Below are 25819 nucleotides of genomic sequence, written 5' to 3' on the forward strand. Positions count from 1 at the left end.
TGGGGCCTGACATCACAATGATGCAATGTAAACTTATCCTGCAGACCTTCAGCTATGCCAGACGATGGAAAACCCTCCTCTGGCAGCAAACAGCCCTGAAAAAGTAATTAATTTTCCCTGAGTTACCAGGAACGTAATGCGTGTACAGTTACAACAGTGCTATAGGCACCACACTCCAACCGAGGGAAAGGCAAAGCAGAGGAGGGATTTGTTTGCAGTCGGTAATTGTTCTCTGCCCTGACTTTACTCAAGCAGCTACAATTATTAATCTGTAAATTTCAACATCAAAAGCGGAGATAACTAAATAGAGGCAAGGTCAGATGGAAAAAATAATTTAATTTCTTACGTTACGTTAATTTTTTTCCAGCTGAGATATCTTTCTTTTTGAGCTGATATTAAGAGCATACATATTTTAAATAAGTCCCACTGGTCACATATGCCATCAGCAGAGTGCAGCATAGCAAAAAATAATTAAAGTAATTGTTTTTAAGGACAAATTATATTCACTTCAATTTTGCTAGGATAACAATTTGCACAGCTGAAAAGAAATCAGACATGAAGCTCCACACTGAATTTATTTCCCTACTACGAGTAACTCTTTGGATTCTCCTCTGTGAAGAGAGAAGCTCTAGTTTATAAGGGGAGGTGAGCCCTGGATATCCACCTGAGCATGGATCGAAGTAGCACAGGGGAAGAAAGCCCTACTGATGCTAAGTCTGCCCACAGGGAAAAAGCTGAAAAACAGACAGACTCCAGGACCTATGTTCATCTACCACGATGAGGACAGGAGAATATTCTTAGCCTGAAGACAAAAACAAATTAATGTAATTACTCCAAACAACAAGAAAAAGCCTATTATAAAATGGAAGATAGATTTGCCTCCTTGTCAAAAGGTATTTCGACTCAGGTATTTTCAAAATCCTTTTTCCATTCATCTCTGCTCACAGCATGTGTAGCTTGCAAAGAAGTTCCCTTTATCATCTTCTGTAATTAATTTTCACAAAGCTGCACAGCAGAAAACAATACAGCCGTGAGGAACCCATGCTCAGGCCACAGTGAACTGCAGCATCACGTATCTGAGAAGCGGCCGCCGCATGTTCAGCCCATTGCTGCACTGATTCATTGTGCTGTCACTGAACATAACTGGATGTTTATTAACAATGAGAACAAATACGTTTTATCTTTTACGCCAAGAACTGTCTTTCTGGACAAAAAGGGGAGAGGCACCAAGAAGGAACGGAGATATTGGTATTCTTAAAATAAAAATACAGAGCTGGCATCAGGGTATTTGATTTAATGATTACCACATGAGGAACATGAAGTTTAACAGAAAGTGTGAACTGTCATGAGCAACTACCATTTGTTTAGATTTCTCCATTCTCAGGATAAAGATGGGCTGTGTAGACCAGTATCCCATCTCCTACAGGGTATTAGCAGAGAGCTAGGGAAAGGTACCTAGGTACACACCACATATGTTAGCTACTTGCCCCTAATATTCTCATATTCACTCATTTTCCACTTTCCAGCATTTCCTGAATGGATGATTTCTATTTAACAACACTCAGGGAATTCAGGGATCCACGGTGTTCCTTAACCCCATCCACACCTCCCTTGATGAGCGCAGCTGGCCTGGGGCCAGGTGCAGACAACACCACCTTGCCTCCCTCTATGGAGGAGCTCAGGGGCACACCTGAATTTTCTTCCCAAGCCACTTCCCAGAACACTCTCAGACCAGGATCTCAGCTCCACCATCACCCTGTAGTACCAATGATTTAGCAGCACAGCAGAGACGGGGGACGCACTCAGCACAGGTCTGCAGCAAGAGCCCCACTGATGCTCAGAGACACTTGCTCTATCCAGGGGATTACAAACCTGCGTCACCCCCAAAGTCAGCTGCTCTGCTGACAGGACACATGTCCTTGGAGCCGATACCTGCTCCGGTGACAGTCCTTTGGACCTCACCACTGGGCAGCTTTGTGACACCAAGCAAGCAGCAAATTTGAGACCGAACCGCAGGAACACCGGCTTCAGCTTCTCCCTGAAGGCAGGCAGCAGCCCTGTGCCGGCTGGTGCTGACTGGCCCCTGGCCAAGACCCATGCACAACGCTCAGCCTCCACCCTGGCCACAGGCACAGCTCAGCTCCAGCAGGAGACACCCTAAAAATAATCTCAAACCTAGCATTAAGCACAGCAGAAGTACAGCTCTTGAAGGCAATCTTGAGTCAAGATCATTTACCATAGGTCATTTCTAAGATGATTCAAATAACATCTACCCTGCAATGAATTCACACCCCATCGCTAATGGGGCAGAGATAGACTTGCTCATGGGCACAAGGTGCTTTCTCCAAAGCAGACAGTAGCCATCTCTCAGAAATCATCATACACCAGAGGTAGCATCTTCAATAACAAATGAGACCTCCAAGGAATCTTTAAAATCTTGGGTTTGCTACATTAAGTGTAAAGCTTGCAGCTATGTCTTTGGTAGAAGAAAAGATTCCAACGGCACACCGCTGTGCATGCTACTATTCAGGGAAAGAAAAGATCCTGCCAGTGTGCTCTAATTAATAGAGACTCAGTACCTCCAGTCCATGGCTAGGAGACAGAACAGTTGTAGCTACCTTCTCTGTTACTGCTTTGGAAGTTTAGAGCACATTCAGACAAAGTACACTTACAGCACAGAAAAACAGACTAAAAAGCAAAAGGAGAGAAAAATGCTGTTTGTGACTCCCATCTGCACTAGACTACAATTTAAAGCATCAGTTCCTAAACACCCATAGTCAGGGACTGTGTTTTCCAGAGGACATCTTCCCTTGTGCAGGTGCTTGGTGACACCAGCAATTACTCTCAAGGGTTCAGACTTGTGAGGGCACCTTACTAGCAGCATTGATAAGGGTCATCTTTCATTCCATATACACACACACACACACACACCCCCCGACTAAAAGCTACAATACAGCAGAGTGCAGGTTGGAAGCATACATACCAACAATACAGAACTAACCACCCCACAGAGACCTGCCAGTTGTCACACGCAAGCACTCAAATTTCCAAGCCTGGGACATTCAGCGAACCTTCTGCAACACCAAGCAGGTTAAAGCAGATGCACCTAATTACTGAGCTCAGCTCAATCCTGCCCAATTCAGGCAGGAGGGTCAAAGCAATAGGGGGGAAAAAAATCCCATGGGACTTTGAACACTTCTTTCATCTGGCAACACCACTGTTCCACATCACCATTCTTTGCACAGTTGTTACCTGGTGTAACAGCACACACCTTCATTCCCACCCCGCCACAGCATAGGGAGAGAATTAAAGATGTCACATTTGCCAACTCCCCATATTGAAATCACATGGCCACTGTACAAACTTTCAATTATGAAGGGGAGAGGCTCAGGGTGGAGGAGATAATCCTTAAAAGAACTACTTCAAATGCAGAGTACAGATGAGATTTCAGGAAGGCTAACTTGGAAGCTGTGTGATGTAGCTGTTGTTTTGATATCAAGGTCATTCATAACACTCAGACACTGTTTTCTCAAAGGAAGCCTTTTAAAAATATTTCCTCTATTTGTTTCTACAAATCAGCTGACTCCTGTTACAAAAATCCCACTAATTGCATGCCACACAAACCGTCAAAGAATTCCTTCTCTTCTCAAGGAATAAGACTGAGACAAATAAGGCACAACAAGGCAGGAAGATAACCAAGGAACCCTTCTTACACTGAGCTGAGGAAACCCTGAACTCAAGCCCAATACGAGACAACTTGAATCAGTCCAGCTTTCAGTGAAAGAAGGCTGAGCTTGCCTGAACTGCTCTGCATTTGCCCCTCTGCCCCTGAAGGCTGAGCACTTGGTAGGTGCTATGGACTACCTGATTTTTGCACCATGCACCACACTAACTTATGCATACAGGCAAGCTCAAGCTACGTGTTTTGGGAAGAATAGACTATTCTGTCCTTGTGAAAGTGTTAAAAATTCTGGTTTCAGCAGTTAACTATGAATAGTGCTTTCATAACACATGCGTTTGGAAGGGATTTTCATCTCCCCAAGCCCTCTACACTGGCAGATTTTAAACATTGGATGGAAAGTGTTTTTCAGGGAGGCAAGAGAACAACGTGACTGCCTGCTGTCCCCCCAGATCTGAGACAAGATGCAAGTTTCAGGGCTTCTGAAGTTGGCTGGCAAATATCTCAAGAGACGAATAGCAGTGCTTCACCACATACAGCCACATCTGAGCAATTTGCTGGAAGAGAACTTCTCACTGTTCTTCAAAAGTATCTTTCTGAGCTCTCAAGTGCTGAACCAGGGAACCCTGTAGGGCACAGAGGACGCTGACTTTCTTGCAATGATGCTCCATCAAGTTTCAGAAATGGGATGTGTGTCTTCACAAAAGAAAGGTCTGGCCAAACTCAGAAGAAAAGCTTTGTGAGAAACCAACAGCAAAACATTGATACCGAAGGAAAAAAACTGAAGCAAATAAACCTCAGGATTTGTTTCTTCTCTGCACGTCTCCTATTAGGTTAATTTGCTTTATCTGTCTACACAGCAGAAATAGGACTACAACACATCAGAGGAGCCAGGATTGCTCATTTCTGAAAACTCTACTACTCAGTGCTGCATCCTGGCAGAGAGTCACACAACAGGAATATGGAGAAGTCAGTGGGTTTAGCCTATTTGGGAGTGGTAAGTAGAGAAGAAATGGAACAACTCTCTGGAGTTGAAATGGAACAATTCCCTGACCTTGACTCAATGATAGCTCACAAAAAGGTAAAGTTGAGATTTTACTCTTGTTCTTTAACCATCATTGAGAATGGATAAGAATAGAAACAGTGCTATTGCAGTGGATTTCAGCATGGAAAAACTGGAAGCTGTTACCGAAATGCCCTCCAAACGTTAACACCACCATCCAGATGACAACGTACTAACTTAAAAGTGCTGTGTCCAACACTAAGCCACTTAGAAGCACAGGATTAAACACATATCACCCTGGAGAACGGGAAAGGTGATGACAAGGAGCCAAAAGCTAGGAACTGTGAGTTTATAGATAAAGGCACAAGGGTGAATTTAGCTAGTAAAATTAAGAACCATATAGATGGGGTTTGAGGCAATTAAAGATTACTCCAATGCTGCTTTAATCATTTCCACATGGTAGGGGTAAAAAAGTTACAAGCAATTTTTAACACTTTTCAATGCACAGGGACAGTATTTAGGTGGTGTATACATGTGTTATATCATCAGTTCCGTGCTCCTTATTCTACTACCGACTAAGCAGAGCCTTGAACTGCAGCTAATTAAGCAGAACCTAAATTCATCAGGTTTGGATGACTTGCACCGCAGTTTTAGAAGAATATCCTGAAACACTGTTATTCACACCAGTTTTAAACACATCCTGGGCACATGGAAGGCACAATGGCTGGAACAAAACCTGCTGATGTGCTAAGTATTTTAAAAGGTAAATAGAAAATCTTAACAATGATCTCCAGTAAACTAAAAGAGCAATATAATTAATCTGCATAAACTGGAAATTCTCCAGAACAGGGAGTATCTAGCATTACTGACTTTAAAAAAAAAAAAAGGAAGTATCAAATAGCAACTGAACCTTTATTTAACATGACTTTACTTTTTTGTCATTAAAATGACATCACTGATTTTTCCATACAGAGTTTAGCTTCACACTACATGATGATTTGATTAAGGTGAGGAAATAATAGGACATGTATTAATGGACAAAAAAATAATCTCATGCAGTGATGACTAGTCACAGCTATAGATGGATGTACCTACTGAGGACTTGGCTCTATGGTGTAAACACATATGTTAATGAGTGGAAGAGAGCCTAAAATCATTACTAATCAAGCCTGAAGATGACAAAGTGTGGGACTGCTAAATATCTGAGAAGACACCAACAGATCTGCATGGCTAAATAAGCTGCACCAAAGAATACAGTATAGACTTCAGTACTGCCACACACCCCGCAACACAAGTGATGGGAAAGCATCCTGTAGAGCCATTGATTTTGGTAGGGAAATTCCTGCCAAAACATGGCAAAATAGTATCTGAGCACACTGTGCTGGCATGGTCCTGAAGAAGCTTTGGATAGGGGATGCTCAAATGAAAAACAAAAAAATCAGTATGTGGCATTTGACATTAATACTGACAAAATTATGATAAGTTTTAATGCTCACGATTCAAGAAGGATATTGAAAAACTGGATCCAGGGCAAAAAACCACCAAGAGGATGATTAAAGGACCAAAAGCTCAGCTTAGAGAAAGGCTCCAGAAGCACCATCTGTTCTCCTTAACGAAGGGAGAAGGTTAATAGGACGATCTGATCACAGTTTGCAAGTACCTATGTAAGGAACAGAATTTGATCAAAGAGCTCTGTCCTTTAGCAAATCCAGTCTAACACGAGGCAATACAAAACCAGACAAACTCAGGCCCAAAACAATACCTGTTTATGATTGTTTAACTCCATCAGTTAATGCTGATATTGACAGTATTACCAGTACTGACACCCATCAGTAAAGCTGAATGCAGGACAGTAAAAGTTGTCATGGATTCTCCATCACACATTAAAATCATGATGGGATGATTTTTTTTTTTCCTCCTACTCAGATGCAACTTTCTAGCTAAAAAAGGAATTAATTCAGAGCATCCAGGGAATTATTTTCATAGCACAGACTTTGCGTGAGCAGCTCTGGGTGTCCCATGAGACCCCTACAGCAGGAGCATTGCTCCAAGGTGGGGACTGTGGCGAGCCGCTGGGGACAGGCTCTGTCACTCTGGCAGGTCTACGGAATGAAAGTTTAAGACTGAAGCATCTCTGCTGTACCATGGGCTGGCCAGCACTCCCCCGCCAAGCTGGTATTTATCAAAGTACCTCATCCCTCTGCATCTCCCACAAAGCGGGGCTATTGGGGGCAGAACATGCACATTCACATAGAGCCCAAACCCCATGGAGCTTCAGCTCAGCTCACATCCTGCACAACCCTGGACCATGCAGCAAGGCAACAGCCATAACCAGGCATAAAGTGAAGAATCCAATCCTTATTTAAAGAAATCCCATTTTAAGATTAATTATTCATTGTTTATTGTGTATTATTTGATTCTTTTAGAAGGATTGGGGGAGATGGCTTTCCTTCAAACACTCTGGGAAGCTGAGGGAGCAGAGCATCAGCTGCAGGACCCCCACTAGCTCCCAGTGTGGACCAGTTGTTTCTGGCTCAATAGGTTGTGCTGAGAACAGCCCTGGGGAGGCCTTTAAGGTAAACACACCCCAACCACAGGTCTGGGCAGCCTATTTAAGTCACTTTGTGAATAACCCAGCAGGGTTAAGGAATAAGTAATTTAACCTCTTCAGCATGTTTTCTTAACAAGATATTTGACTCCTACTTGCCATAGGTTTGTGGCAGGACATTTCCTCGGGGCCAGGAATAAGAGCACAGAAGCTAGTGGAATTTGTTTTGCAGAGTGTGGTAATACTCTGAGGAAGCCCAAAGGATGCCTGAGGTGCCTTGGGACTCCCCACGTCAAGCCCCAGCTCTCTCACCACATGCTATGAAAGCATTTGTGGCTCCAACCTTTCAGTACAGACCTATTCCTCCTCTTCTGTCCCCTACACTTACTGCAAATGAATGCTTCTTGCCCTACACTCTGCATGTAGGCACTGTTTTTAAGGGAAACACAACTACAGAGCAGAAGTTGATACCTCATATCAGATGTGCAAGAAGCTGCCAGTGAATTTCTACAGATGGGAGCCTGGGGGAAAAGGGGAGAGAGAGTTTGCCTAGAGGCAGAAGCAGACTATAGAGCAGCCAGCAGCAGGCTGGCTACAGGCGACCATTTATTAATCCAGTTTATAAGAGCCAGACCCCAGGAATGGCAGGGGCGAACCGAACCCCATGCTGAGCGTGGGTGCCTCACGCAGAAGCCTTCACAGGAAAGGCTCTGCTGAAAAATTCCCAGCCCGGTCCCTCTGCTGAGCCTGCTGCTCCACTCCTGCTGTTCCTGCACAGAGACGCTGATGTTTTGGAGGGGGAGGGAGCCCATCCCTTTCTGGCAACGCAGGCACCTCATGTAAATTCATTGAATAAATGCAGTCATTTCTCTCAGCTGATCCATCCCCACGTGCGCATGCTGAAGCTTTGCCAGACCCTCAATGCAGCCAACTCTCCCACAGTTCATCACTCCTGAAGGTGAAACTGTTCGTCACCCTTATCAGCATTTCCCCCTTCCCTTCCCCTCCCCTGACTGCCCCAAACTGAATTTCCTGGCCCTCCTTCCTCACAGGAGCTTTGCTCTGCACAAGTCAAAATGCAACCCAGGCAGAGCCTTGAAAGACACCTTGGAGAGTAAAAGGACGTTATAAATAATGTTATTTTAAGCTGAGGAAAACTGCATTTCCCTTATTGGTTGACTTCAGTCTCTAGAGCCCTTGAATTTTTAGACTTAAATCTGTCTCCTTGATAAGGCTCCATAGTAGCTGAGACCCACAAAGATGTTTCCAAAGCAGCAGCAGACATAAATAACTAGAAACAAAACTGGAGCATCCTCACTGGATGCTCACATGAGCTTTGGCTTCTGCAGTCAGCCCATGTGAGCCTGTTAGTCATCTGAAACAGCACAACCCTCAGCTCTTCACAGAAGATGAAGGCTGTGCTGGATCAGCTCGAGCTGATCCTTTTCCCTCTATTTTGGAGTAACCAGCAGACCCTTGTCCCAAACTGGCCCGACACACAATGCTCTGAATCAGCAGGGCTGCAGTCCGGAGCCCTCTCTGTCCTCTACTGCCTCCGAGATCAATGCAGGTCTGCAACACCTTCACATCCCACAGGGCTGGACAGAACATGAAAAAGGTCTCCGTCCTGCAAGGGATGCTTGCCACATCTAGGTGCCAGTCTGAGAGGAAACCTCCACACTAACCATGGAAATCCAGGGCTTTCAGGGTCTGTTTTGCTTTGTGCAGTGTAACTACTAGAAGCTCAAAACACATGGATAAAATATACTTCAAAATTCATTGACCCTAAGCTTTCACCCAGCTGTGGAAGCTCTATGGGCTTAGGCTTACATCCTCTCCACTTTTATTGATTTCAGCTGCTGTAGGAACCTTCTCAAACAGGAAAATGGGCTTTTGGTTCTCCAATATTAAGCATCTTAGCAAGTAAAGCAGGGGAGGTACTGACAGCATGTAGTGCAAGATCTGTCAGAGGAAGAGATGGAAGGGATCTATTATTTCAAAGAACACAAGCAACTGGCCAGCTGAAGAACCTTTTAGAGATATTTTTCTGGCTTTTGGGGATTTGGGGAGAGAGTAATACAGGGATTTGTATCGGGCCCTTTTCCAGGCTCAGTTATATAGCCCTATCTCTGTATGCACTGCTAATGAGATGAAACATTACTTACTTTCCAGAAGTGACTGGTGATTGAGGATGCCTTAAACTGAGGCTTTTAATTGCATTTAAAATAGCGTGCAATCATTTATCAAATCTGCTACCTTTCAAAGCATCTTCAACCTCATTTTTAAAAAGAGGCCCTACAGCCTCCAACCACTAGAAGATTCCTGCCCATACCTTGCCACCTTTTCACTGTGCATTTTCACACCTAGGTCACACAGGGCAGCAATGACAGAAGTAACCCTATAGAGCCATGCATGGTAGCTTTAAAAACAGGGTAGTTCAGGCTTTTCAGACTTGCTTCTTAAAAAAGCATCTCTACATTTGGAACCCAACACAAAATTCAAACCTCAGAACAGGCAAAAATTTGGCATTGCAACTCAGATCCACTTGGTTCCCTCCCTGACTTCCTCTGCCCAGAGAAGCAGCTTTTTACACGTGACCTTACCCTGCTGCTGGAGCACCAGTGGCATCTCACTCCTGGGAGAGGTGCAGCTTCAGACCCAGCTGAGCTCCAAACTCTGGGGGAACTGAGAGCCACAAACAAAAGTAGTGAAGCTCTCAGATTTTTCTCTCTGCCTTGTACAAGCTAGTCTGTCTGTCACTGAAAATTGAGACTGGATTATCATATAATCATAGAATTGTTTAGGTTGGAAAAGACCTTTAAGATCATCAAGTCCAATCATTTGAAAAGCCAGAACAGGAATCCAGCTCAAGGTCTCCTGGCAGCTGAAGGATGCTCCTTTAACATAGCATGTTGACAAAGTGTGTACCTGCACACACCCTCTAGCAAGAAAGCCTACGACACATCAAAAAACAACCCATAGTCACTTCTTAGCTTGAGGGTCCAAAAGAAGTCCCTGTAGTAATGTGGTTTAATCTGCACTGCAGAGCATAGGCCAATGCTCTTAATTTTTTAGTGCAGCATCTCCAGACCATACATACTTAAGAAAAAATGTGGTTTGATCCCATTGATCAGCACTAACTTTTACACAAGACCTGCTTAGCTCTCTGCAGTCCTCACCCTCTAATATGGACAATATCAGGTTTACACCTTCTTGCGTGTGGCTCCATCTGCATGCTTTAGGCTCAGATGTGGCACATCTGCTTTAGCATCTGTAGCTACACCATAATGTCTTAGTAGAATTTAGGAGGCAGTAATTCAAGGTAGCCAATAATATTTGACCAGCAGGTTCAGGCTGCCACAGAGTAACTGCGTGCCGCATCTCTGAAGACACTGAAGGGAGGCAGCACATCTACAATGCAGAGCTGAGCCCCGTGCAGAGCTTTACAGACTGCTACTGGTCAGAGCTGCTTTGGATGAGCCACAGCCACCTCTAACTGGCCTCAGGCTACTGGAGTGAAGAGGCCTGAGCCTTGCACTAGTTCTGGAAGCTAGAGGTGTCCAGCTTTGCCCAGGTCCTCATTGTTTTCCATGCTCCTTTTTTTCATGCATTAATAAGATCAACCCACTGCCTCCAGATTTCCCTCAGCTTTAGAGAGCTTGTTACCAGACATTACAGAAACATGTAAACCATTAACAGACTCTCTAAAGACATGTCCCCCCAAGGCGGGGGGGGGGATACTTTCCCTCGATGGTCACATTCAGCTCCTTTATACGTCATAACTGCTACTAGATCATTTCCAGCTCAGTAATACCCTGAGTAATGATTGGAATCTGGACTGAAAGCACTAAGTCTCATACACAGACACAAAAAGGGGTAGTGCCTGTCAAGCACTTACAGTCTCAACAGGTAAATAAAAAACCTGACTGCACATCAAAAGCATAGTGGAGGGAGAAGACTTGACTAAGGTCACAGAGCAAGTAAATGGAGGGGCAAGATTATCATCAGCGTGTCCTGAAACCACCCCAGCAGCTTGTTCTCCTCCCCAGAAAAAATGCAAAAATGTTAACAGTAAATGGAGCCTGCACCACAGCTGCAGTCATCATCAGATATTCTCCTCAGCAGCTATGGGATGATTAGTCACTTCTGCATTCACATTCATTTGAGCTCCTCAGCTCCACAAACGTAGCCCAAACAGGAGTCACTCATTCACCATTTGATCCATAAATAGACTTGGGTTAGCACAAAACAGGTCACCAGGAAAATGCAATTCAGCAGAGAGAACCATCACCTACCACTAGCCCCAAACCAAAGTCACCCCTGGCAACTTCAAATCAATGGATCTACAAGAATCGCCTGCCCAGTTCCTGACACTGACTTGTTCATCATGAATGCACTTCCACTCATTGTCTCATCTCCATTATTAAGACCCAACTCAAAGTCATTGTACAAACCTTAAGTACAGACTCACTCATTTTCTAGCACAACTCTGAGAAGGTCCAACTTTGTGTCTCCTTCCAGGGGGGGTTATTTCTCTCACACATACCACAACATCTACGCTAGATCAACTGAATATTGTTAGAGCTTCAATCTCAACTCTGAAGTGTTGATACAGAGATTAGCTTTGAACTTAATTGTGTTACATTATAAATGCCAGAGTCAACTTAGAGCAAAAAGGCACTATTTGCAATATTGCTCTAATTAAGCTAATTTGCTACCAGAGATTGTTCAGGTAACATTTGCCATCACTACATCCCATCAGTTGCATAGACAGTGTGGTAAACGCCTGCTGTTGTAGTAAAGTTAATAAGCATGTGCATTTTTTTATATATGTGTGTGTATATACACAGAGTATATGCACATTCTAGTCCATAGTCACTGGACAAATAGAGCTGCTGTTTGGCATTACCAGAGAAATCCCTATTACAAGAGGACAAAACAACTACAAACCTGGAGCAATTCAGGGTACCTTCAACAGTGGGGTTGAGCACTGAAACAGCTCAGCGTACTTCTGGTGCACTTCTGACAGCCAACAGCTGGAACTGCTGGCTCCCAGGAGTTCCTACAGGGAAAAAGTGCTCCCAGCTGGCCCTTGCATTAACAAAAATGGGGGTTTGGTCATAAATGCTTTTAATTGAAGCTTAATTAGAAGGAGCAATCTTGATTAAATTTGAGGAAAAGGCTCCTCAGGTCCAGGTTGGAAATACAGACTAGTACACTGAACAGATGGGGACCTAGGTATCCTGATCAAAGATCAGTTCCCTCTGTGTAAACAGAGGTGAGAAAGCATCTATAATATCAGAAAAAAGCTGTGGGGAAAACATTGATTTCTAACTGCCAGTAAAATAACCTACAGCAGTTGCTGCATATGTGGATGCACACAGGCAGGATCAGTTCCCAAGATCTTTACTTGGATTTTGCAGACAGGAGACAGGCATTTGTTTCTCTGCTCACCAAACACTCAAGGAGCCAGAAGACCAAAACTGGTTTTGTGAAGCATATTGTTATCACGAAGCTACATCTTGCATGGCTGTACTGGCCAGGGTGCCTGCTGAGAGGGTGAGGTTGGAGTACTGGCTCCCTGATTTGGTCCAATCTTCTAACACTGCAGCAACTGGCATTAAAACCCTGCTAACCAGGCTGCTACGGAGAAAGCAGAGATTTATGCTTGTCATGTCCACAAAGAAATGTGGACCCATCACACAGACCAGTGGCTCTGTGCTCAAATGTAGTACGTCAACAGCTATATTAAGCAGGGGTACGAAGCAGTTCCCAAACAGCTTTTATTGTTCAGGCACTAACCTCAACCCTAGATTTTACCAGATCTTACCCACTACCATTTTCCTTTTCTTCATGCTCAGAACACCTCCAGGTGATAGCTGTCACATTAATGTATTAGGTTTGGTTTAGAAACATCTGATTTTAACTTGTGAGCAATTCCAGCATCTCTGTATCCCACACACTAGGAAGACACCAGTGTTTTCATTTTCCTGCCATGTCCACAAAGTCATTTGGAGGCCATAAGTGCCTCTACAGCAGGTGCCATTCAAAAGTTCAGAACATTTCATAAACACTAGGTCTTAAAGCATCCCCAATGAAGTATTATCATCTCCATTTCACAGATGGACACACTGAGGTTCTGGACAAGCCAGCAGACAAGGTTGCTTCTATTTCTGCATCTACCTCCAGTTTTCAGAGTGCCCTGGTATAGGTCACTGCACCAAACACCTCCGTGGTGTGGGAAAGCACTTTTTCCCCACACATTTCCAAAAGCTTGCACCAGGCCTGCTCCTGCATTTAACAGGGACTTGGGACTCAGCACAGCTTGGAAAGACATCACAGGAGCTGGCAGAGACTGGTGGTCTGCAGGGCTTCTCCTGTGCTTAGCTTTTATTTGACATATCTAGCTTTCAAAGTCGAAGAGGAAAGTTTAAATTGCAGCCCATAGGAGATGCATGCATGTCTATGCAGAAATGCAGCAGAAAGAACCCTCTTGAATTAGTTTTTAATCCTCTTTTTTAAAACACTTCTCCCCACTTTTCCCCATGTTAACCAGTCTGGCAAGACTGCTAGCACCAAATTAGAGCCATGAGACACATTCATCAGCAGTCATTCTTCCACAATAACTGATGGGCTGTATGGAGACATGCAGTTACTGAAGAGAGGCACTACCATATCTCAAAGCTTGTTTTATGCTCACCAGCTTATACCCAGATGTCCTTCTCTGCTACAAGCTGTTTAAAGGGTTGTAACTTAAAATGGAAAATGGCTTTTTTTAAAGCATTAAAGTCACAACAGAAAGTTCCACACATCCAGCATGCCAAGCCAACATACATAGAGCAAGACAGCCAAAATGCAGCATTTTCTTACTCAGTTTCATAACACCTTTCTGCTTCTGGAGAGCCTTCCTTCCCTCCCGACTTTCCCCTCCTGCCTGGCATACCTTTTATAAGCTCCTCAAGCATTATCTCAGCATTGCTGCTTCATTCTGATGGGCCAGGAGCCTGCCGGAGGTGCTCAAGGGCTTTAGCATCCCCAGAGGTGCAGAAAACTAACCTGTAGCTTGCAGCCTTCCTTTTCCCAGGGAGACAGATGTTGAGTACAGCTGAAGCTATCAGGGAAGACAAACCAGGTTTCCATGGTTATGGGAGCCTGAGCTTCCCGTCTCAGGGAAAAATGCAATGCACGAACCACTGTTAGGAAGGAGCATAAACAAGGCCAGGCTTATGGGCAGCTGTGTACTACAGCTCCTTGATGTTTTACATGCAGGCACCAGCGAAAGAAAAAAGCTTTTCTTGACAGCTTGAAGATCTGTGGGCTTAGACAGCAGCAGTGCTTTATACGTGTTCTATTGCACTTGTGCTGTGACAGTGTTTGCAGTAAGCATATGGATGGGCAGGGCTGTGTTGCTGGCCCTTGCTCACCTGGGCGAGCCTCACTACCCCCTAAAAGGGGGTCACTGCTGCTGGAGGCAGCATTTATTACCAGAGGGAGCAAACCATCAGTGGATCCGAGCAGCCCATCTCACGGGCGAGATGAAGCAGGTGCAGGCTGCTCTCTGGGGCATGAATAAAGAGCTTGTGCACAAAAACCCTGGGAAGGCAGAATTTGCAGGTGTGAATTTGCAAATCTGTCCCATTGAGTTTGAAGGTTTGGGCTCAGTGTGCTGCAAAAATACACGCACACAAAGCCACAGTCCTCTACCTCCCCTCCTCCAAGCAAAGCATAACGCAGTTTCCTTCATGCTGTCCTGGAAGTAAAATGGTTTACGATCAAAAGCCCATGCTGCTTCAAACTGAAACACTGATGAGGCCGAGGACGCCGATACAATGTGGAAGTGACAACTGCAGAGCCCCGGCAGATTTCTGAGGCAGTGACTCTCCAGGGCACAGAACATCACAGCCTCAATCCCACTTAAGGTGCTGGAATAGCATCATAACCATGTTAATTCCCAGGCAAGGAGAATATTCTTTCAGAGCAGAATAAAACAGATTTATAAAATAGGTTTCAGGCTTATTTTGGGAGTTCAAGCCAGAGAATCAGTTGATCACCTTTCCCCATCCCCTTCCTATATTCCTCTACAGCTACATGGTGACCAGCTGTCCTGACATCACCTGTTTCAATCAGAGCTGCACGGGCTTAGCAACACCTATCCCTGGTAATCAAACTCCTCTAAACACCACCTTGGCAACGTGTGAATCCTCCGCTGGCAAAGCCTGTCTGAGCAGCAGACACCTGAGACTGACCTTCATCCCCTCTCACCAGGGCAGGTACCACGCACCCCACCAGCAACAGGTACTGCCCACGCGCCCCTCCCAGCTTGTTTCGCTCCCCAAAGCCACCATCTCATCGTGTAGCACAGGGGTACCAGCAGCTAATGAATGCTGGAACAGAGACGCTTGTCCAATATGGAATCAGATCAAGATAAGCCAATTACTTTTCCACAGACAGTGCCTGACCCTGAGCTGCAATTAACAAACCAATTAAAATATTATTTTCCCTTCTTCTGAAAAGAGCCATGCTGTCACCATCATTAATGCTGTAACATAGACCCTGGGACTTTCCAGACAAGCACAAAACAATGTTTGAGGGGAAGAAACTCAGAAGTATCCAAGAACGAGGAGGACAGATTTCTCCTGTGTCAGGGCATCTTTGGCTGGTTTCAACCACTCAGGGATGACTTCACTTTGCAAGGAGTCACCTGTGGGAGACTCATCTATTTGCCAAATGAGAATCTGTGGGGTGCAAAAGCGTAAGCACACAGACAATGCCAAGACAGTGTTCAGATCCCCATTAAAACTTCTCCAAAGTGCCCAGCTGGAAAATAGGCTTTCACAGATCCATATTCTGTAGGACAAACAATGATTTTGTAATTTTTGACCACACCCTACTGCGTATTGCAGCAGACCTAAGCAGTCTCATTACATCCTCACAAAATTACTGGAGCTCAGCACCGGCCTATCAGGGTGTCTTAGGCAAGCTGCTTTCCAAGGCAGACATCTGAGACTCTTCTAAAATGTATTTGCCTTAGCAAGGGTTATTTCTAAACAATTAGCCCCACTCCCAAGGCTGTACATTATTCATTTAGTTCTTCTAAGGCACCTGAGAAGGATTTGAGATGTGTGCATACAAGACTTACAGGTAATACACACTCAGGGTAGGGATTTGACCCTGCTCTTTCTCTAGTTACCTCAAAAATGGCCAAAATGTCATTGCTAAAACTCTGCTGTCCAAATGCATCTGACAGCAACTCATGAACTCCTCAAGCTGCACAGCATCAAATACATGTGTTTTTTTAATTTGTCCAGCCTACCATTAACTGTAATGACTTTTGTGACATTAAATTTGATCTGCTTGACCTTCTCACCCTTAAATCTCTACAATTAAACCTGCAGCCATTTCTGCTCCTTGCAGCCAAACCTTGACCCCTCTTCATGCATTCAAACCCAAGCACATTTTAACAACAGCTCACTGGAAACACCTCAGGACACTCAGATGCATCTGCTGGGGTTTCTTTTCTTAGGCAGTGATAGAGAAGGAAAGTCACACGTACAGAGACTTCATGAGCACTGCTGCTCTACGAGGGGCTGCAGGTTCTCATACACACTGGAAGGAAATGCCCCTTTTCTCCTCCTGGTTACAACCCTCAACTCAGCTTGGTTTTGGTCAGTAACTTTCAGTTCCCTTTGAACCACTCAAAGGGCTCTGGCTCTCCCAAAACAAGCCAAGCTGTTTCACACCTTGATAAAGCCTGAGTTGGGAAGAAACCTTCTTGAAATGGACAGATAGGGATATCAAATGCCTCTGTGTCCCCATCCCACTGGGCATCCCTGCTATTTCCTGGCATGCTAGCAAGCAGGATGGCCTACAAAGGAGCAAAGGCTGGGGTTGTCATATTTGTTTCTTCAAATGACCAAGACTGAAAGGAGGGAACCTCTAGACCTATCACATACTTCTCAGTATAATCCTTCTGTGTAATATGCTAATAAGCAGTGGTTCAAAATAAATCAATACACCCAAGTAACCAGCGGAAGGGATTCTTGATGACAGAAACATCCATTGATGTCTGGTTGGTTGGGCTTCAGAAAAGGCCTGGCAAATCTACAAGTAGCTATACATAACGTTTCAGATTCAAAAGTAAGCACAAGGATGAAGCGCAAAGGCAAGCTGATCTGTAACGCTGGTGCCCAGTGGCTGGGCATGCTAGCACCCTCTTCTCTGTTGTTCACATGGGGCAGGAGATTAAGTAAAGCCTACCTGGTTAAATGGCTTTCCAGTAGTAGTGCTGGCATGGGGCAAGACAGCAACGGGAGCAGGACCCCACACAGCACATATTGCAGAGCTGACACTTTTGATAGCTCCACACAGCAGCCATGGTACATCTCACCAGGATTGCAGTTCTGGGAGGAGGCAAGTCCTCCACAGCATGGCCCTGGCTCCAGCCGTCTCACCCAGCCAAGGGCTAGACAACTCCAAAATTCAGCCAGCATCCTGGTCTCCATCTGCACACCCCAACCTGTGCTGGAGAGGGTCCCAGCCAGGTACTCCCACGAGCAAGGGGGACTGCCACGGTGCAGTACACCTCCACAGCAGTAAGCACTGACCACTCTTTCACAAGACTCTGGGCTGGGAAAAGGCAGGCACAGGCCTGGAAAAAAAGTGAGATTGCACCAGTTTTGAGACGATGTCATAGGTAAGACTTCAGTTCTGCAGGAGCACCCTGGAGCTCCACACTGACTCAGGTAGCTCAGTTTGTAGCCCAGGATAAACCTGCTTGTTTTCATCTGTCCCTGTGGAGCAAGGACCACCACCCACGCTCAGAGTGGAGCACTACCCTTTGCTTTTAAGATACCACCACAAAGAAAGTATCCAGGGCTTAAAGTAATACACCATGGTCCTGTCAACCTACCAAGCAACAGTTCGTGTGGGGAACATACTGCAGTAACATTCTCCTGTCCACCCTGGGTTTCTGACTACTTTCCAGGTGGAATTTAACACTCAACCAGGGTTTTGGACTTACAGAAGAAACAGCCTGTCACCTGGGTATGTTGCCTGAAGATAACCAGCCAGCAGGACAGATTTACACAAATCCTTTCTTCTGGCATACATTATTTTTTGAAGAAAGGACACACTATAAAGAAAAAGACTGAAGATAAGGACTGTTTTATAGTGTTGAGAAGGATCGAACCATTTGTTTGTTGCTTTTTAATACTATCTGAGTAGAGATTAAACAGCAGCTGATATTGTAAACACTACACATAGATCTTTGAGAAATACCCATCTTCCATACAGAGCAATCAACCATGAGACACCAAACCTCCAAGAGTAAACAGTTTGAATTGAGAGTGAAAGCAAAAACCAAAACCACCCAGATGTATCTGTTATTTTCTGAATGGAAAAAGTATAGGCTTTAACAAATTACTAAATTGCCACACTTCATAAAAACTGGGGGACCAAGAAAGCTGTATTATCTTTTAATGAAGAACATCCTTATATGTGTAGGCTACAGAAATAAACACTATATATTTTAATGTATCCTTTTCCATAACAGACAGCAGTGTCACCTACATATAGATACTTCTGTATGCTTCCATTTCTGCTAATTTCTTGGGACCCCAGGTCCTACCTACTGAAAGACGCATCCTAAAGAACACGCACTACGTTGCTGAGCAGCTCACGCCCATCTCTGGGAGAAATACATATTTAAGTCTGCATTATGTAACTGTTCCCCTGGACTCCCTGATTTTTCAGCAGATAACTTGTTTCTGAAGTTGCAAGTCAAAGGCTGGCTTCGGAGGCTGGGTTACGCCTCCGAGAGCACAACCCCCATGCTCACCACCCCCAACAAAGGCACCACGCTGCCCTCAGCGCACTCCTCCTCCGTGTCAGTGTTACTCCTCCAGGGAGGCTGATGCTCGGAGGCAGTCAAAAGCTTTGCAGGTAGCACACTGAACGAACTGTGGTTTATAAGGACCACAGTACTCCTCCAAGGATGGTCAGGATGCTGGCAGGTGGAGCAAGAAAGCAAACACCTTAGACTTAAGACACCTAAGACCTTTCTCTTAACTCTGCAAAAATCTTCATTTAAGATCTGCATCCTCTAATCTCTCTGTATATACACCAAGAAATGTACATACCTGGGTCAGTAGCGTGAAACATCCCGTTGCCTCAAAGCCCCTAAACCTCAGGAATCCCAAGTGCTAGAAGTGGGCATAAATACTGTGCTGACTTACTGCTGTTCCAAGCTGACCTCTCTACTATTTCTTTATGCCAAAGGAGGGCAACAATGTCATCCTCACTCAGAGAAATCATCTGCTTACGAACCAGTTCCACAGATGCTTCCTCAACAAGCCCCCAGGCTTCCTTCATTACCACCATTGGAATTGTCTTTTTTTTTTTTTTTTCCCCCTCATTATGCAAGAAAACCTGCATTTTCAACACTGAGACAGCGTCATCAGGGTAACTGCAGTGAAGTATCATACAGGGCCAAATAAGAATGTTCTGCCACATTCAACTAACCCAAAATAGTTGAAGAATATTTTTAAATAAATTCAGCTGCCTTTTCCTACTAACACAGAGCTTCAAACTTGTGGCTAATACCCCCATTCTCTTATTGAGGGAAAGTCCCTGGAGAACTACATCTTCCACACTGCAGTAAGGAGTCTCCCTTTCATTAGGGATATGAATTTTGATGTTTAACTCAGAGAATCAAGGAAAAGGTGTTTTATTGCTAACTGTGCTAGAATGAGTTATCCTAGCGCTTTAGAAGATGACCTTGGGCAAGTTGCTTCTACTCTGCACCTCATTTTGCTTTGTAATGCCGATAAAGCTCCTGCCTTCCTTTCTGTAGCACTGATACCCAGGAATGCGAAGAGCCATGCAACAACTTACTGTTGTACATTACAAAGGCTGGTACTCCACCAGGCAGAGTGACTCAAGGGGAAGAAAGGGTGGAGTCCAGCTGTCAGACTCAGTTCCAGAAGCCGTGTGTCATTAGAAGAAAATACTGAAATCAATGGGAATGAAGCTTTTGGACTCTTCTGGCAAAACATTAAATGTCACGACACATGTCCTGGTTTCAGCTGGGATAGAGTTAATTTTCCTCCTAGTAGCTGGCATAGTACTGTTTTAGATTTACTACGACAATAATGTTGATAACACACTGATGTTTTAGTTGTTGCTGAGCAGGGCTTACACCAGTCAGGAGCTTTTTCAGCTTCCCCTGCTCTGCCAGGGGCACAAGAAGCTGGGAGGGGGCACAGCCAGGACAGCTGACCCCAACTGGCCAAAGGGCTATTCCAGACTATATGGCATCATGCTCAGTATATAAACTGGGGGGAATTGGCCAGGGACATTGAGCTGGGTTTGGACAGAAGTATCAAAACAAAGCAATTCAATATCACTGAACTGACTTCTTCCATGTCCCACAAATTTCCCATTCCATTTTTCCTTAGTCTGGGCAAAAGGTAGTACTGAAACACTTGAACTTTCCAGGAGGTGGGTCTTCCAAAAGTTATTCAAACCTATAATGGGCCTGAAAGGCTTTGCCTTTGCCAATATTTCTAATTGACTGCTGGCACAGTTGCTGAACATACAAGGTGAGCTGCGTTACCCAAAAGTGCTATACCGCCATAAGGAGCTGAAAGAGCTTGTTCTGGCTGGGCTTTGCAAAAGAACAAAATGCAACATTTTTAGAAAAGGATTTTGATTTCCTGGGGCTCTACCCTGTATTGGTGAAATGGCTACCTTATTCAAACAGGCAGTATCAGATATAGGGCATTACAAGCATCTTTGCTTAAGCACCAGCAGCGTAAATACAAATTCATAAGAGCCAGAGATGTTGACTCAAGATGTGCCAGTTCTACTGACTAGCACAGGTAGGTGTGCCAGGATAGGTATCAAAGCAGAAGTCAAAGGGAACATGATGAGGCAAACATAGAAAAAGCACCCACTGATACAGATGCTTATTGACTTGTGTTCCCTGCTCCTCAGCAGTGGATGCACACTTTCATGCAAGTATCTCTAACTAGTGGCATGCCCTTGGCAGGGTTTGGTGAGACAGACTCATTGACCTCTCTGGAACAGTCCCAAATGCATCCACCACCCACAAAACCAGGACATCTAGTACCTGGGAGACCTCAAACATTAAAACAGCACAATGTTCCTAGACCCTGTCATTCAAAATTCCCAATCCTCTCCCCTCAAAGAAAGGTGATTAAAACCAGCTACTTGTTAGAGGCACACACATCCACACACAGCTCTGGGTATTTTCCTCCAGTGAAGATCCACAAAGAGAAGAAAGGAAACAATTATATGAAGAATAATGTTCTTTGACACCATTTCTCCATGTTGCCTTTTCTATTATTGCAAATATTTGTCTTTGAAGATCTTTTTCTGCATGAAAAATGAGATTTACTGTGCATGCAAACTTTACAGACTATTATTTCAACCTGACTACACTATTTTAAACTTAATAAAATAGGGTTACTATAATAATTTTATGAAACATCTGTACATTTTAATATTAAAAGTGATTATGTGATATTAATAACATTTTCATAGCTCTATAAAGATTTTTTGATATTTCAAAGTATGAAATGTTTTATGGAAGTGAAATGTTTCTTATACTGAAGGATTTAGATCCCACCAGAAAGTACATATCAATCAGGCCTTATCAGTAGGAAAAATCTTAGTATTTACCTTTTAGACTGAAGTCTAGCATATCCTGCAAAATGGTGCAAACAAATGAACAAGTCCTTCACTTATAGCTAATAGAAATGTTAAACATGCAGTATAAAATGTAAAGAGGGCAGTGATGCACACTGGCATTCGATCACATGCACTTGTAACTTCATTTACCATTCAAGGTAATTTCCATCCACTGGGTCTCACAACAAACCATCTATCAAGCAGTTATGGGATCCCAGTCTTCTGCCATCCCAATGAATGTGCAAAGCAGGTACTGGAGTTGACAGCACAGGAGGAGAAAAAGTTGTTATGAAATGCCAGATGATTAGCAATTGTAACAAGAGAGTGACAGTTACGTGGACTGCTATGCTCCTTCAGCCTGTTCATCCTTGTTTCTGTAAGGGTGTCCCTCTGCGATACCGCAAACTGTTATAGAAACAGTTCTCAGACCTCTGGTTTTTTCCAGTGCTTTCTACATCAGCATCTTTATTGGGGACAAGATTAGGGCCTTTGTCTGAGGCACAGGAGCGACATTCCCGTATCATACCCCCACCAGACTACTGCCTAGACATACAGGCCTGACAACAGCTAAGAGATGTCCCGGTTTCGGCTGGGAGAGAGTTAATTTTTTTCCCTAGTAGCTGGTATAGTGCTATGTTTTTGATTTAATATGAAAAGAATGTCGATAATACTTTGATGTTTTAGTTGTTGCTAAGTAGTGCTTACACTAAGTCAAGGACTTTTTCAGCTTCCCCTGCTCTACTGACTGAGAAGGCTAGAGATGCACAAGAATCTAGGAGGGGGCACAGCCAGGACAGCTGACCCAAACTGGCCAAAGGGCTATTCCATACCATATGACATCATGCCCAGTATATAAACTGGGGGGAGTTAGCAACCACTGCTCAGGAACTGTCTGGGCATCAGTCAGCAGGTGGTGAGCAATTGCATTGAGCATCACTTGTTTTGTATATTCTATTATCATTATTATTATTATTATTTTCCCTTCCTTTTCTGTCCTATTAAACTGTCTTTATCTCAACCCATGAATTTTACTTTTTTTTTCCCCAATTCTCTCCCCCATCCCACTGGGGAAGGGGGCATGAGGAAACGGCTGTATGGTATTTAGCTGCCTGCCAGGTTAAACCACAACAGAGGAAAACACACGGAACAAGACAACATACTACAATAGCAATCACCTGGAAGAGAAAAAAACCCCACAGAACAGCAGTTTGCTAGTGTCCTTACCTACCCTGCCAAACAGATCAGATGTGCTTTCATCCTTCTGCAATCTCTGACCACCACTTAGGACACTGCAGCACTACTGCATGCTTCCAGGCCTGACACTATGCTCTTACCTTCTGTTATTAAACACTGCTGCTCTCTTTGTTGCTGAAGTGCTGAAAAACTGTTCGGATCCATCATCCAAAGAATAAATAACTGGTAAGCTTTAACTTTGCTAGGTAGGATGGAAGCTGGCATGGGATGCACCTCTCCAGTTAAACTTATCTGAGATGTTTCAGAGAGCACCTTTGAGCTCTGAACTTCAGGAAAAGGAAGAGAGCGAAGCTAACAGCACCCCACTAGGCTAGAGGTAAACAGATGGTTTAGTGGTAATATGGCTAAAAACCTTTTGGATTACCAGGAGAAAATCAAGACATCAGTGCCCTGGTTTCAGGGCTGCGTTACCTTACCAATCTTCATACCATTCAGCTGCAGCACCACAGAGAGGGTTTAAAAGCGATTTCAAGACATGAAAATTCAGAGGTAGGATTTAACCCAGGAGTCCTGCTGCTCAGTGCCTTCCACTTCCTTATCACCAGCAAGATCTCCTTCCAAAGCCCCCTAAGCTCTCTAGTCAACAACACGGCATCAAGGTCTGGATCCAACCACCCCTGAATTGCAAATGCTACCCAAGCAAGATTGCAAATCATCAGGGTCTGACACTAAAACCACATTGGGTTCCTAATACAATTCCTACATAAGGTAATGAAGGCATGCCTCAACCCCAGAGTGTGCACATAAACACACACTGGCCAACCTCCCATTTAACATAAAGTACAGAGCCATACTGACATACAGTCCCCGTGCAATAACTCCATCAACCAGAGGTTTCTGTAACCATTCTCCCACTGTTAAAAACAGACATAAGGGGCTGAACCCCAGTGATTTACAAACTGGTGTCCTGGACTTTGAACAGCTGTGTGAAACTCTGGCTCTCCATCCCCACACCTTTTTTGCCAGCAGGGGCTGAGCTGAGAGCCAAGGGGTTTCTTCTCCAGAGAAGCAGGAGCTGATTTATTGCCTCATGAAGCTGTAACTACCCCCTCCAGGAACAGAACTGGCAGTCCAATAGGTCTTTCAGTGCAAAGAAGGATCCAATACCAGATCCATCTAGGTTTGCCTTATATCAAGGGAATTCACTGCCCATGCTTTGCTATTTCTGAATTGCTCTATCATCATATGGGGTCATAATTAGAGGCAATATGATTGCATTTTCCCCTCAAGGAGGTACATGAGCATTTCAATTCATTAGACTCAGGGCTTTCAGCAGCCACTGGCCCATAGCCACCTTGGTCACTATTTCTGGTACCCTGCATCATCACTATAAATATACATAGTTCACAGCTATTGGTGCCAACTGGGGCTATTCAAGGACATGGGGTAAAAACCGTGTAGCTCACAAGCCAGGACAACACAGTTTGGCTTGAGTGATGCTTTTTTGGTAAAGCTACAAGATAACCCATCCAGGTGAGGCCAGATCAGCCATCTTCATGGGAACTAAACAATTCCACATGGCCTTGCAAGGCATTTGAGCCAGTAACCATTGGCAAAGTATAGGCAGAACATTCGCAGCTGATATCTTCTGCACAGAAATACTTGATACAGTCAATTGTAACACTTGCAATTCATGACCAGTTCTGTTGAACTGCCCTGGGGTATTCCACGAAAAATATAAATGTTAAAGTTTTAAATGAAGCCTTACAGTTTGTTCTGTTTAAAGGGGCTTTTGTTCTATAGGTTTTTTTTCTCCCAAGGAAATAATTTCAGACAATTTCAAACTAAACCATGTTACTTATGACTGAAATACAGTATTTTTGAAGAGAAGAATATACAGGCTTTCCTGACTGTGTGGCTCTCCTTTCCTGGCAAACAGCACCGTTTCTTTTACAAAGGCAGTTAAAATAGAAAGCTGGAAACAACCATATTTCCCATCAACTTAACCTCCGTACTTCAACAGATAGAAAAGCTGTAAGTTAGAACAGGGAAATACAAGAACTAAAACCAGTGATAAAGCTTTATGGTCCATATGTACCTCCACCTGGAAAGGCCTTAAAAGCATCCCATGAAATCCATAGTCCCTCAGAGATCAGTAAGAGTTGGCTATTGTGATATCTCCTTACAAAACCAACACATAGCAAAATTGATTAGCTGAAAAAACAAGAGTCTCATCCCAGATGTGTTGTTTGTAATCGCACAGGTGTGGACAAACTCTCGTGGATCCAAGGCAGGACCCATCAGTAAGTACAGAGTCCAGGAAGCCCTTGACCAGCCTGATCGCTAAGAAAAATATGGGGTTCAATCCAATTCAGCACAGAAGCTTCAGGAAATAGGATTTTCTGCAAAATAGAGGAGCTGATTTTTGAGAAGCATCATATATTATCCTTTGCTGGACCACTGACTACCCCTAAGGCTGAACAGAAGTCCTTGACACTAAGAGGGACTGCCCAGAGGCAGGGAAACTGCAGAAGACAAAGCCTTCAGACACCTGAGGAGCCAGGAAGAGCAAAGCGCTAAACACCTCCTGGATGCCCCAGCCAGGCTTCAAGGCAAAGCCCAACTTACAGAATTGATATGAAGGTACAGGGGAGGGACGGGAGTGGGATGTGTCCACCTACACGGT

This window comes from Egretta garzetta, unplaced genomic scaffold (genome assembly GCF_000687185.1).
Source record: "Egretta garzetta isolate BGI_Z169 unplaced genomic scaffold, ASM68718v1 scaffold333, whole genome shotgun sequence".
Classification (NCBI taxonomy): domain Eukaryota; kingdom Metazoa; phylum Chordata; class Aves; order Pelecaniformes; family Ardeidae; genus Egretta; species Egretta garzetta.